Source organism: Podarcis erhardii (assembly GCF_964252035.2).
Source record: "Podarcis erhardii genome assembly, chromosome: 12".
NCBI lineage: Eukaryota > Metazoa > Chordata > Lepidosauria > Squamata > Lacertidae > Podarcis > Podarcis erhardii.
Genome location: NC_138513.1, coordinates 29,607,772 through 29,621,865, shown reverse-complemented (window position 1 = coordinate 29,621,865; position 14,094 = coordinate 29,607,772).

The following is a 14,094-nucleotide window of genomic DNA, read 5'->3' as shown; positions in this document are numbered from 1 at the left end:
ACCATACTACAATACTGTGTGTAGCTTCTGAGTTGAGTATGCTTTTCAAATCTTGGTGTAAGGAATGAACTGGAAGGCACCCACCACAAAACTTTAAATTAAATAAAAGCATTAGAATGCATGATATTTACTTGGAAAACAAAGAGGAGCAAGTATGTACAACCCAAACTTTCTATCATTAAGCATCGTTAGGCTTAAGCATAAGTGCTTATACAATACATACTTGCATAACCTAAAGTAATACACCTATCTATGGCCAAGGAAGAAAAAAATACTTCTTTCTTGACAGAAGTTTTGACTTCATCCTTTTGAGTCTCATACTGTGATGCGGAGATTCCCTTTCATTTGTACACACAAATTGCCTCCCTTTTTCCTCATTTACCAGCTCAAATGCGTACTGGTCTGCGCGGATAATGTTTGATGTGCAGAATGGTTTGGTATATAATTTCAAAGCATTCAATAGGTAAGACAAATGTTCCATATCCTGTCTCATCTGAAATTTACAGGCACTTGGAATGATTGAGAATCTTCACCATTTTAAGGCATTTTGTTTGAACTCACAAGGGGCAAGCAGTCTGTCAAGCCCTACCCCCGCCCCCGGTTACACTGCATTGGCTGCAGAGTGTGCCTGGCTAATGTATGAGTGTCATTAATCTGAAAGGGGCTGCTTTACTTGATGAGAGTTCCCATCCCTATACACACGGAAACTGCTTAACATCAATTACACATTAGCTGGGGCTCACCCAGATCACTACCGCTTGTTCTTTTGCATGTTAAATGTGAATTCCTGAAGAGGAGTCATGCTGCAAACTTATGAACTCTGGAAGAGTAGTGCTGTTAAGCCTGTTGCAACAGGTAATCTCATGCCACTATAAACTTAAGATGCTAAGCAACTTTGTTTCCCAAAAGCAATAATGTTAGGATTCCTATTTCCTCAAGTTTCTTTTTCATCCAAGTGCTCTCCTTTTGTGTGGTACTTAAAAAGCATGCATTGAGTTTATTTGTTCACATCACTAATCAATTTACATGCCCTTGTCCTCTGATATTTCTCCACTTTTATTTTAGTTAGAAAGGAAGGATTTTTAAATCCTGCCGCTTTTGAACCTAAAATGCATTACTAATGGTTTCACATTCATATGATGTCATCTAAATATTATTTCAGGTGTAATTTGCATGGGAGTTGAATGTATCTGTGTAGGTGTCCTGACACCAGAACTACTTGGTATCCATGTGGATGCATGCATGTGTCACAGGAAGAGATTCATTACTACAAAATACTGTGCATTTTATAGTAATCTGTGGTGGAGCTCATTGTGAATCGGTTTTACATCTATGTTAACGAAAGTTAAAACTAACTCTTACTGGGGGGAAATTAAGGGTGGATCTAGACACAGGTTAAAAACGCTATAAACAAGCCAGAAATTAAATTGTTACCACAAAAGGGGGGGGGGCTATATAACAATCCGTATAAATTCCATTTTGCTCTCTGGTGTTGGATGTTTTTAACGCATTCAAAATGTATTATTGTGACGAATGTCCTAAGCCATGTATGGTGGGGAAGACAGTTGATGAGATTTTTCTCTAAGCTATATCTCTGTTCAGATGTTTATAAACTTGTGTTCTCAATTATGCAAGTAGGGTACAGCAGGTATACACATACTAAGCCCACTACATCACATCACATCACCATGACAGGCCCATCTACATTGTAGGGCAGGCTTCCTCAACCTCGGCTCTCCAGATGTTTTGAGGCTACAATTCCCATCATCCCTGACCACTGGTCCTGCTAGCTAGCGATCATGGGGGTTGTAGGCCAAAAACATCTGGAGGGCTGAGGTTGAGGAAGCCTGTTGTAGGGTGAAAGTTTGTAGTGGGAGCTGGTGGTCCTCAGGCTCCTCCTGTGATTTAGAACCTAGATACTAAATCAAGTGGGGAATCTGCACAATTGCATAAATTCAGCCTCAACATGTGGAGTACTATGGGACTTTCAGGAATGGGATGGAGGAATAGAATTATTTAGCACATCCCCACTCACCTAGTGGAGAACGAGCAAGTTTAAATATCTAAACAGGGCTTCTGTTGTGTGGTGTTTCCTGTGAATATGGAGACAGTAGTCGTGGTTGCTCAGAAATTTGCTTCTGATCACTTCCCTGTAAGGTGGTAGTTTATTTCTGAAAAGACAGGTTTGAACTGGCTAGTGTTCTCCCCAAGGTGAGCAGCGTTGTATCTAAAAACCTTTCTAGTTTTTATTATTTTGTCATCTTTAACTCATAATTTTTTGCCATCCTGCTCTCTGCTTGGACAGCTTTGGGATAAAATGTTTCGATCAAAGTGTTTATCACTCTCTGACTCTATACTTGGTATAGTCAAATTGTTTTTGTTTTGTTTTTTAGTTCCTTAGTCTTCAGATTTAAAATAACAATCTGTCATAAAGATCATTGGGAGAGATCAGTTTTCTTAAATTCTTGTCTCAGTATGTTGAACAGCAGGAACAGCTCCCTTTGGCTAGAACGTTATAGATCCTAGCACTTTAAAAGAAATACTCCTTTCTCAATTTGATTCTCTGAGGGTTGTTTGATACCAGGTCACAGTGGTATGCAGGAAACTCATACTTATTTTGAGGCCAATCCATAGGAAACTAAATGTAACACTGAAGCAGATTATTACCCCTGTTGCCTTACCAACCAACCAACTAACCCCCCACCCCCGCCATTACACAGAAAAACTTCCAAAATAGAAAAATTAGCTTCAGTGCCCTTTCTGACAAACCTTGGAGGTATTGGTTTTGCAAAATAAAAAAATTAAAACCTGCTGAAAGAAACAACTATGCTTCCTTCCCATTTTTGGTGATAGGTGGCAGTCTGGAGTGGAGAGAAATTAACTGTGGCCACTCCTTTGTTTTCTTGCTCCCTCTGCTTGACTACAAGAAGTTTAAAGAAGCTAATGTACCACTTTCTGGCTGTACTGCAGGTTTTAGCACCTGCTGCAGAGTGCTGAAAATGTATTACTTCCAGACTACTTAGTTTAAAATAGCATGCATTCAGAAAAGGATGAAGGCTTTGTAGTGCCTGTACCCTACACCTTCTGGTTGATGATCAGCATTCACCGGTCTCCACAGTCCTCACTGTTGTTACCCTGGTGCCGTTTTATCCTTCACAAAATGTATTAGTGGATTAGAGACGACCATTAGAGTGAGCTGTTGAGTGATGGTTTTCTGTTGCATATTTGCAGTCCATATATCATTGTAGTGTATGCCTCGGAAGTGGAGCCTGTTACATTAGGTAACTATTTTTACACCGGCAGCTCTGTTTCAGAAAATGTGTAACTGCAATTTAGCCTGGGATGAAAGGTGAGGCAACATCTCTGTTGTTGGTTAGGACAGAGGGGGTCTTGTCTCTTAAGCCTTTTAATATGTAAAGAGCTTAACTTGAAGGGTCCTTCGAACTACATTTAAAATAAAAGAAAAAAGAAAATGAAAAAGGTATAGCTCAATTTACTTGATGAGTGTTCACCTCTGCTCATAAAGACACACCTTTTTACCCTGGCTTTTGACACTTGAGACGTATGTTTTTAGATGTAACGTGATGTAAGCTGTTTAAAACTTTTTTACGCTGTGTTTAAATTGTTATAACCCACATTGGGAACTTAGGATGAAGGGTGGGTGATTGAGAATAATGTGCCTATTGTTTGTCACACACACAATTTGTTTGTGCATGTTTGTGTAATGCTTGGAAGAACCCGCTGGGAAGAAAAGTAATGTTACAGGCAAGTAGAGGTTGCTACGTGAGGAAGAGTCACTAAATAAGCTCAGAAACAGCCTGTGCTGATGTGCATTTCTTTGTATCTGTTATAGAAGCATAGAGTTCATCTGAGAATCATCCATGTCCCGTATAGGGATCGAACTTGCAGCCTTAGCATTATCGACACCATGCTCTAACCAACTGAACTATCCACTTGGATTAGGAAATAATAAAAGGATTAGGTTACATGATTTGTTGAACATGTCTGCTGTTACCACTTTCATATCCCGTTTCACAAACAGTTTAACATTTAAAATACTTCGCCTCAAAACAGTAAAGAAACGAAGCATTTTAAAACAGTCAACATATTTTACACTACCACTAATCAAAGTCTGAACACATTGGTTTAGCATGCATTGGTAACCTACAATAAGGCCCAAACTAGGTCTGGCACTAGTCATGTGGTCATGTAGGATTTTTGAAAAATCAAACTACAGACGGGTCTCTGATCCAGAGTGAGAGCACAGCATGGGTGGAAGGGGCCTTTAACTCTTCTCCCCCACCCACCAAATGCGATCCTGTTTCAAATCAACAGACCCAGTCGTGCGACTTCCTCCAGAGAGCTCCCCAATCCGTTTGATCCTCACAACAACCCTGCGAGGTGGTTTCTGGGTAGCTATTGATAGCTGCCTCCTACTTGCTCTAGCAGGTCCCATTAAATGTAATGAGCAATTTGGATTACACTTGGGTCACTTTTACACTTTGATTCCTTTTACACACAACCGTCCCTTTCACAAAACTATGACTGCTTCGGCAGAGGCAGCAGCCTGTAAGCCTGCATTGTAAGAGAGGCAGAATGTGGGAGCAGGGAGTTGATGCAGCTATTTTATTTTATGAATCCAAATAAGGTAAGTAGTGGTATTGATGAAAAACTGATAAAGATGTTTGAACCAAATCACTGCTAAATGTGCCTGCATGTGCAGGCTTTCACATTCTATGGAAGACTTTTCATACAGCCTTTAAAACTGTTCAAGCCATGGGTAAGCAAACTAAGGCCCGGAGGCTGGATCAAGCCCAATCGCCTTCTAAATCTGGCCTGCGGACAGTCCGGGAATCGGTGTGTTTTTACATGAGTAGAATTTGTCCTTTTATTAAAAATACATCTCTGGATTATCTGGGGCATAGGAATTCATTCATTCCCCCCCCCAATATATATATATAGAGAGAGAGAGAGAGAGAGAGTCCGCCCCCCCCTAAGGTCTGAGGGACAGTGGACCGGCCCCCCTGCTGAAAGTTTGCTGACCCTGGTTTAAGCCTTTTGAGCTGTAAATGTTTACGTTTAACTGTATAACCAGCTTATAGTGTAGACTGCTATTCTCAGACACAGCCTTAGGTGGCAGTATTTCTTAACAGTCAGCACTTTAGCTGCTGCAGCAAGGAAGGGGGGGGGGAGTACTTCTTCTTAGTGATGTGTTGGCAAACATCATTTGCCACTCCACTAGGGAGCAGGTTAAAGGAGAGGGATAAGGGCTCTCCGAAACACCCTGGGGTACATCCCAGTTACATTATAAATGTGCCTGTAATTGCCTTAACAAGTGTACATCAATGGAGCTGAAATACAACTTTGAAATTAGTACTAGCTTCCTGAATGCAGAGGGAGCAGCACTAGCTAATCTACACTGAAAAGTCTGGTGTGTCTTAAGAACATGGGAAGCCATACCAAGTCAGTACACTGCTCCATCTAACTTAATATTGTATGCATTAACCAACAGTGGCTCTCCAGCGTTTAATGGGTTTTCTGGGATCTTTTTGCATGCCAAGTTTTAGATCTGCGGGTTTTTTAATGCTGTTTTTAATGTGTTATTATTGTGAGTTGCTTGGGTTACTTTTGTTTAATATGTTTAACCCTTCTTTAGAATAACTGAAATTCAAATGTCAGTGCTATGTTAGTTTGTGCTCTTTGATCTTAATCCAAGGACATTGCTGCAGAAAATTCAGGCAAAAGGGGTATTTTTGTTAGATGGAAAAAAGTAGAGGGATAGAAATAACAGTTGATTGTCCTTCGGCAGAAGAAGAATCAAGTATTCTAAGAACTCCCCTGAAGGGTTTTCAGTATTTCCAATAAGCTAACTCTGATTCCAGCACAATAGCCATTTAATGTGACACAGAATTTCTCAATTTTTCAAGAATAGGGACACCAACTTGCAGTTCTTCAGATATCCATGAACTTCTGTGTTTGTAAAATATGGAAGTTGCTTTGTGATTCTTCTTCTTTTGTCTGTTGTGTTTCTTTTAACCTGTCCTCCGAGTGACCCTGAAAGGTTGACCCTTCAGTCTTATGCCTGAGTTAATAATGTGTCATATCTTGTTGATAGGAACAATTTCTAGCCAATATATTGCATTACTTTATCCCATAGTTCTCCAGCTGCCTTGATTATATCAATTATTTTGCCTGTCTTGCTGTCTTCTCTTACAACTGTTGCTGGAAAATCCAGTACATGAAAAAAAATGTTGATCTTTTATAGAAAACACCTGTATATATGTACAGTTCTGGTCACCGCACCTTAAAAAGGGAAATGCCAACTGGATCTCCATGTAATTAGCTTCAGGACACACAACTGAGCTTAAGTCATTGGATTTTTTAATAAGCTTTTTGGGTGACTTGATCAGTAAAGGCGCTACCTAGCTTAAATTTTTCACATATCAGCACCCATTCTTCCTGTGCCATTTAACTTCATTTACCCCATCTCTGCACTACCTGTGTACTGTTAGATGAAATGCTTACTTCACATTGTGATCTTATTCAGAATCCTTGTGGCCAAACACACAGAGTATTTCTTGGGCAGCGGGGCTGGCTCCAAAGAGGAATGGCTTGATTTTAAACACTTTCCGCAGTTATATTTTTTTTCTCTTTTGTGAGCTGTGTGAATCGTGTGGTGGTGGTAATAATAATAATTTATCATTTCTACCCCGCCCATCTGGCTGGTTTTCCCCAGCCACTCTTTTCAACAGAACATTAAAAACAGCATAGAAATTCAAACATTAAAAACTTCCCTAAACAGGTATATAAAGCTTATACAGTATAAAGCTTCTAGCTTTATATGATACACATGAACAAAGCTGCTTTTCAGCAAACCATTGCTTGCATTTTGTAGCCTTGTATACTGGAGACTCTCAAGAGTCACCTAGTAGCACATGTGTTGGGCTCCTTGATAGTGTATATCAGCAATTTACAGTAACAAACCATATTTTGATCCACTCCAGGGGACAAGCAGCCCTGGAGCAACAGAGAGCCAAGGGCAGTTTAGCACACGAGAAAGAGCAGAGCAATACATAGTGGTAATAAGGAAGGAGATAGTTCTTGGCCAAAACCCAAGTGAAAGCTAAAGCATCTCACTGGCATGATTTACATCAAAGCAGTTTTGAATGGGTAGCAAGCTGCAAACAGGTCTTTGGGGTTTTTTTGCCTTGCAGACCCACTTTAAACCCCAGACAACTCAGTCAGTACAGCAAGAGACTCTTAATCTCAAGGTTGTGGATTTGAGCCCCATGTTGGGCAAAAATATTCCTGCATTACAAGGGGTTGGGCTAGATGACCCTTGTGATCCCTTCCAATTGTACGATTCTTTTCAAACCAGTGTAGTATCTGAATACCACCTCTGCATACACATCCCCAGAGTTTTAAATTGCAAACTATAAAAGGGCATGCAGTACTCAACCTGTAAATAAAACTCAGTACAGGCAAGCCCCTTATCAACCATTGTTATCTCTAGAAAGGCTGTGTCATATGGTACACATTTCCTACTTGGAAAGCACTTTGCAGGGAGGGAAAGCATCTACCATGACACATGCTGATTATTGGATGCAACAGTAACGTATGTGCCTTTTTTGAGTTTGTAGTCACGTTGGACTGTGGCTGGCCCTGGCTTTCCAAGCATGCGTTTACTGTGAGCATGCATACTGTCACTGAGGCATGTGGATGATTGGCACAGGTGATGATGCATCTGGAAGTTTCATTCTAAATCCTACGCAAGAAGCCTTCCAGCCCCTCGCAAGCTGCACAGAACAATAAGCCTTTTTAGTCCTGCAATTCAACAATTGATATCACTGTAGCAAGGGCAGTGGGGAAGTATGCATAGTCAACAAATAAATAATGAAGCTGCCAATTATTTGGCTGCCTATATAGCGAGAGACCATTAGGAGGGAGCACAACAGGGTGGCCAAATATAGGCTTTGGATTTACAAGGTCCTAGCTTCAATGTCCGCTATCGCTAGTTTAAAGGAAGAGATAGCAACTGGTTACAGGGAGCTGCTGGTAGTCAAATGAGATAGTACACTCTGGGGTGTCTCAAATGATGGTCAGGGGTGCTTCGGGCAACACTGGCCTCTGCCCCTCTTTCTTTCCCTCTCTCTGATGCACTCTTGTCTCTGCCTCCCAAAGGCTTGCGTAGCTGTTCGTTGCAGCAGGGTCTGGCTACAAGCTCCCCAGGTGAGTGTTGCCCCAGGCGAGTGTTGCCAGGGGATGCTTCCCAGGCCCCTGTGGGGCAGTGTGAGGAGGCAGTTCTTTTGGGGGCAAGGGGGTAGCTCAGAGACCAGGGGCCACAGCTGCAACTGCCCAGAGGACTCCTAAGGGGAGGGGAAAGGAGTGAAGGAAACACTTCACAAAGCAAGAGTGTTCAAAAAAGGGTGAGAAGCTGCCAGCTCTGCAGGCAAGGGGTGACGTGACTGGGCTCTTGAGTCCCACAGGGGTGCCTCAGAAAGAACGTCGTCGTGTCAATGGAGCCATGGACTCAAAAAGGTTTAAAACCTCTGGTATAGACTGACAAATGATCTAACCAGTTTCCTATAGAAAAAGGAAATCAAATTGTAGTGTGGCCAAAATACAGTTGCAAAGATAATAGGTGTACTTAATTAAAAAGAGAGAGAATTGGAAATAAGGCTTAAGGAAAGCTTATGGTTCTGCGAATGATGGTTGTGTTTACATAAGAGTAAAAAGCTGTTGTGAGTGGTCCACGCAGAGCCAATGAAAAGCAGTCCCAGAGAACCTAGTTCACGAACACACACAACATGAAATAAAGCAGAACAGTTAAGCAGCTGATTAGAGTAACCAGCTTGGATTCAGTCTGTTTTGTAGCTTAGCCAGTAGGAAGGCATCTATTATACATAGTTAAATAATTCTGGCATTTCCAGGGATAGTTAAAAAATGTAAAGGTAAAGGACCCCTGACAATTAAGCCCAGTCGCAAATGACTCGGGGGTTGCGTACATAGAAGATCAAATGTTTGCACAAAGGATGGGTACCAAATTGGGCTTGAAGATTTGGCCTTTCTTCGTGCCCTAAAGGTGGGTCGGAATTATGCAGTGTGTGCGTTTGTGGAAGTTTCCACATCCAAGTCTGCTTGTTTATTTACTTGTTAAGACCATTTGTACCTAGTCCTTCCATTGCAGTACTGAGGGCAACTTACAGAAATTGATTCAAATAGAACAGCGTTAAGACAGGCAATATTGCACAAATCAGTCCACAAAAACCCCTCTCAAAATACCGTTTGTCTGGAGGAGAGACATATGAGATGATAGGATCTCCATCCACTCTGCTGAGACACCAGCTCCATCAGGATCATCCCTTAACAGTCATCAAGAAGATGTTCCACTGCGCTTCTACAGAGGAGGAAACACAGCTGGAGGATGTCCATTGGCTCCTCTCTTCAATGGTTTCCATTCCTGGTCAGGAAGGCATATGAGGCCTCTCTGCCTTACCCAGTTATGCGGCTCTGGGTTTGGTCATTGCCTGGATGGGAGTCTACCCAACAACCATATTTTGGTTGCCTTGAATTTCAGGATAGGTGGGATATAAATGGGGAAATAAAGCATCCAGCTGGCTGCTATAATTATTTTGTAAATAAGAACTAGTGCCTGAGTTTTTCCCTCTCTCCCAATCCTTGTTTTGTGATGTCTTTTAGATTGCAAGCCTGAGGGCAGGATCTATTATTGTCATTTCTAAGCTGTTTTGGAGTCTCTTTTCAGCTGAAGACCAGAGTAAAATACCTTGGATATATACATATTTCAGCCTGGTGAGTAAAACCTTTGGAATAAAAAATGTTTTCAGTAGGGGACGGACAGGAGAGATGGGGTCAAATTAACCCCATGGTAGGGAGAGCCAGTCTGGTGTAATTGCAAATCCCAAATCCATGATTTAGGTTTTATTAACTGTATATAACATCCCATTAAAAGGCCCAATGATTTATAATAGTCCCTCTACAACCATTGAGCCCCAGAAGAGCCTCCCCTTCAGATCCGAATGAGCCAGTAAATTCAGATGCTAAGTACAAAATTAAGAATGTGACAAAACAATCAACAATGCTGAATATAAATCATGCATCCTCCATGTGCAGACTTTAAAACACCGCAGGGTGTGTGATCTGGAGGTTTGTATAGGGAAGTCAACAAATGGGTGCAAGAGCCCTATGCCTCTAATCCACGTTCCTGCCACGATGTTAACATAACTCTTCTCCCATTACATTTGGCAGGCCTGGGGTTGTCAATCAGCTCCTATGCAGCAGAAACAATGTCAAAATTCAGATTTAAGCCCATCTGTTCACACAGGCTGTGAACATGCCATACATTTACAGCACATTGTCTCCATTCAAAGACTCCTGTAGTTCGATTTTAAAGTCTTGCCACTAGTGCCCAAAGGTTCAAGAAATGCAAGTCCGAAACGCTCTTAGATATGTGGAACTAGCAGGGCCAGTGCAAGACATTTTGCAGGCCACAGCGAAGAACAAAACGTTGACCCTCCCCAATTCCACATACAGAAAGCTGGATTGGCATTTGAATAGGACTTCAATACTTGCTGCAGGTTAGCTCTCTCAAGGGTAGCTGGCTAGTTTAAAGGAAGCAGGACAGCACAGGTGGCATGCACAGTTCTAAGAACCTAAGAGTCCTGCGGAATTAAGTCAATAGCCCATTAAGTTCAGCATCCTGTTCTCACAGTAGCCGCTTGGATGTGCCTATTGGATCTGTTCTGTTCTCCAAGGGGAACCCCTGGGGACTCAGGAGGAACAGCCAGCGAACAGCCGCTAACGGCTGCACCCACCCACTCCCACCTGCCACTTGAGGGTTATCTCCATATGCCTAACGGTAGGGCCAGCCCTAGGAACGATTTCTGCCATTCTCTGGGTACCAGACTCGGCATCAGTCCCATCTTTCTGTACCTCTCCCAGAAAACAACACGACAGGTAGCCATGCTGCACAATCCTAAGCCAAATTTTATAGGCAGCAGGCTTTCCAAATAATGGGCCTAGTGTCCATGCTCCAGACATTGATCCAAGTGGGGCTCCGCCTCAAAGTGGCACCTGTTATACCCAGACCAGCTGTGGCGGGTCATGTTTGTGCATAGCGCATTGCCAGGATGCTTTTTGCACAGGTGCAACAACAGGACTGACCATCCCAGCCTGTAAAGGGTGAATACACAGCACACAAAGGAGACAGGCTTGGGGTAAGCTACTCTGTACGTCTGGTTGCATGAGGAAGCCCTGGAGAGGGAGCCATCACCGCCTTTTCTTCGGAGATGGTCACATCAGCACCATATATTCAGAGCAAACGTTAATTCATGTGGCTTCCCACAAAGAATCCTGGGAACTGTAGCTCTGAAGGGTAAACTACAGTTCCCCGGATTCTTGCAGGGTGCATGCGCTTTACATGTACGGTGTGGATCAGACCCCAGAAAGATTAATCTCTCACAAAATCAACTACTGTTTGAGCTCATAATTTCACTTGCCTGGGTTGTTGTTGTTATAAAATGGCTGCTGCAAAAATGTGTCCCACATCCTTTGCACAAGCTCGTGACCTAACAGTTTTTTCAAATGTGGGCACAGAGTTCTACCTCCGAAGCAGTGAGACCTCTTGATCACCATTTATTTTCTCTCTCCCATCTCCCTTCCCTTAAGCCCAGTCCTGGCTGCTGAAGCTTGATTGGGGGAGGGATGCAGGAAGAGCCTGGTCTGATGGAGAAGGACATTTGGCAGCTGTGTGGGGGATGGGAGGGCTAAGACAGCTGGGAGAGGGGTGGGGGAAGGGCAGATGGTATATCTGCATCCCCAGAGAGCCAGGCTTGCATATGTCTGAAGGTCTCCCCTCCCCACGGTGTATTATTATAAGGCTGCTCTTATGTTACCAGGGTTAACATTCTCATCTCATCTCAAGAATAGTTTCTTCAAGCTGAAGTTCCATGGGATTAGTTTTATGGCGCATATATATATATATATATATATATATATATATATATGCGCGCTGGTTTTGAAATGAGTTAACTACAAACACAGGTTTTTTGGGAGGGTCACTCATGAACAGTTAATTTCCAATTTCCAACAACAGTTATGTACAGCACAGCTCACAGAAGGAACGTCATTTTCTTCATAAGCAATGCCTTCAAACCGACAATTCAACCAGAAGAACAACCCTTCAGAAACAAAGCGTTAAAAAGCAGCTGAAAATCTTACCCCTGCTTTTGGAAATTCAGTCTAACCCAAGGCTCCACCAAGTGCTTCTAACACTTTAAAGGCAACCTGTGCATCGTTCAATTCCAACAATTGTGTATATTTTGGCCTTGCTGTTTCCATCCTTTCAGTTGCTGGCAGGGTGATGATTTTCATATTGATCCATATATATTTACCTGGTGCTTCATATACATTTACTCAATGGTTCTGACAGTAACCTGAAAAGTAGGTCAAAATTATTATCTTCAAGGCACTGAATCTGAGACAATAGAGATTTCCTGATGTCACCAACTGACTTTCGTGGCTGCAATGAGATTTGAAATCGAGGCTGCATATGCACCACACATCTAAAGCATCTTCCCCAAGTGAAAAAAAGGATCCTGGGAACTCTAGTTCCCCTCCCCCAGGAGCTACAATCCCCAGCACCCTTAACACTCTACAGTTGCCAGGATTCTTGGACGGTGCGGATGTGTACTTTAAATGTATGGTGGGTATGCAGCCTGAACATTTCTGGTTCACAACTCACATGGTTAACAGCACAATATAGGGTTACAGTCTTACCCCAAGGTAAGTATTCAGGATTGACATGTAAACCCTCTTCACTGTTGGACTTGCACTGTTATGCTCCACAAGCTCTCTTTCTGAAAGATTTCAAATAAAACAGGTAAGTCATCAAAAAGATTACAGTACATCCATTTTTATTTTTATCTACTGTGGGTTATATATAGATATAGACATATATAGATATGGAATATATATAAGGAAGTGAAAAGGTCCGAATTCAGTTACTTTCCAGCTCTTTTTCTGCTTATTTCAAAATTGTGAATATGAACACACTACCAATTTTTTTGTTTGGGAATACCCAAAGGACTCCTGTCCTTTTAAAGCCAACTTTTGCTACCATCCTTGGATTATCTCCTGGATTGGCCCTAAAACAGTTTAACCAGTTTTATAGGCTTGTAAATGTCATTAAGCATCTTGGATCTTAGCATCTACTGCAGATCTCAATTTAGCCTCTGTTCAGGGGTTGACCAAAGTAAATCTGGAACAGAAGGGGTTGTGGATTTTACACATAAGACATTACCGCCTGCAAATACTGTATAGCATTTGTCTAATCGTAACAACATTAGCAACTTGCATCTTTCTCACAAGTAGGTGAGCAGCACCCTAGTTCCAATTATGTTACTTATTAAGTGTGATATTGAGTTCCATGAAATATAGTAAGAGTCAATTAAGTCCGCTGGATAGATAACCAACTTTGATTCTAGACCCAAATTAAAAAACATTCTGCATGGGTCCATTGTGTGTGGCCACAGACCAGGTACTGTATACAACCTCCCACTCCCCATTTCTGAAGTGGGAACAACAGTGACCTATACCTACATCAAAGGGTTCTTCTGCAACAGAGATAGGAAAAGCACTTTATTTGTATCATGTCAAATTATGAAACCTGTAAACCTGCATCTACAGTTACAAGAACAATCCATATGTCCCTGGACTGGGGGTCTGAAATTCAGCCTACGCAGACCAAAATTCCCACAATGCATATTTAGGATGGCATTATTTCACGCACTTGCCCTAGCAGTGATCAAGTTCATCAGATATTAAAATGTAATAGCTTCTATTCCATTGTGGGGTTTTTTCTCCTTATGGAAGAAATGTGATTGCTTGTTTGGTGGAAACGGCTAAATTTACTCCTTGCTATAGTAAATATTTATTTCCATTCAGGTTTGCCATTATGCCATTACAGAAGCTGACAATGGCAGGTACTTCAGATGTAAACTGAGCTACTTCTCAAAATCAGCCTCTCTCCTCTGCTTACTTGTTATTACTGCAGGATTAACTTGCAGGTAGTGTCGC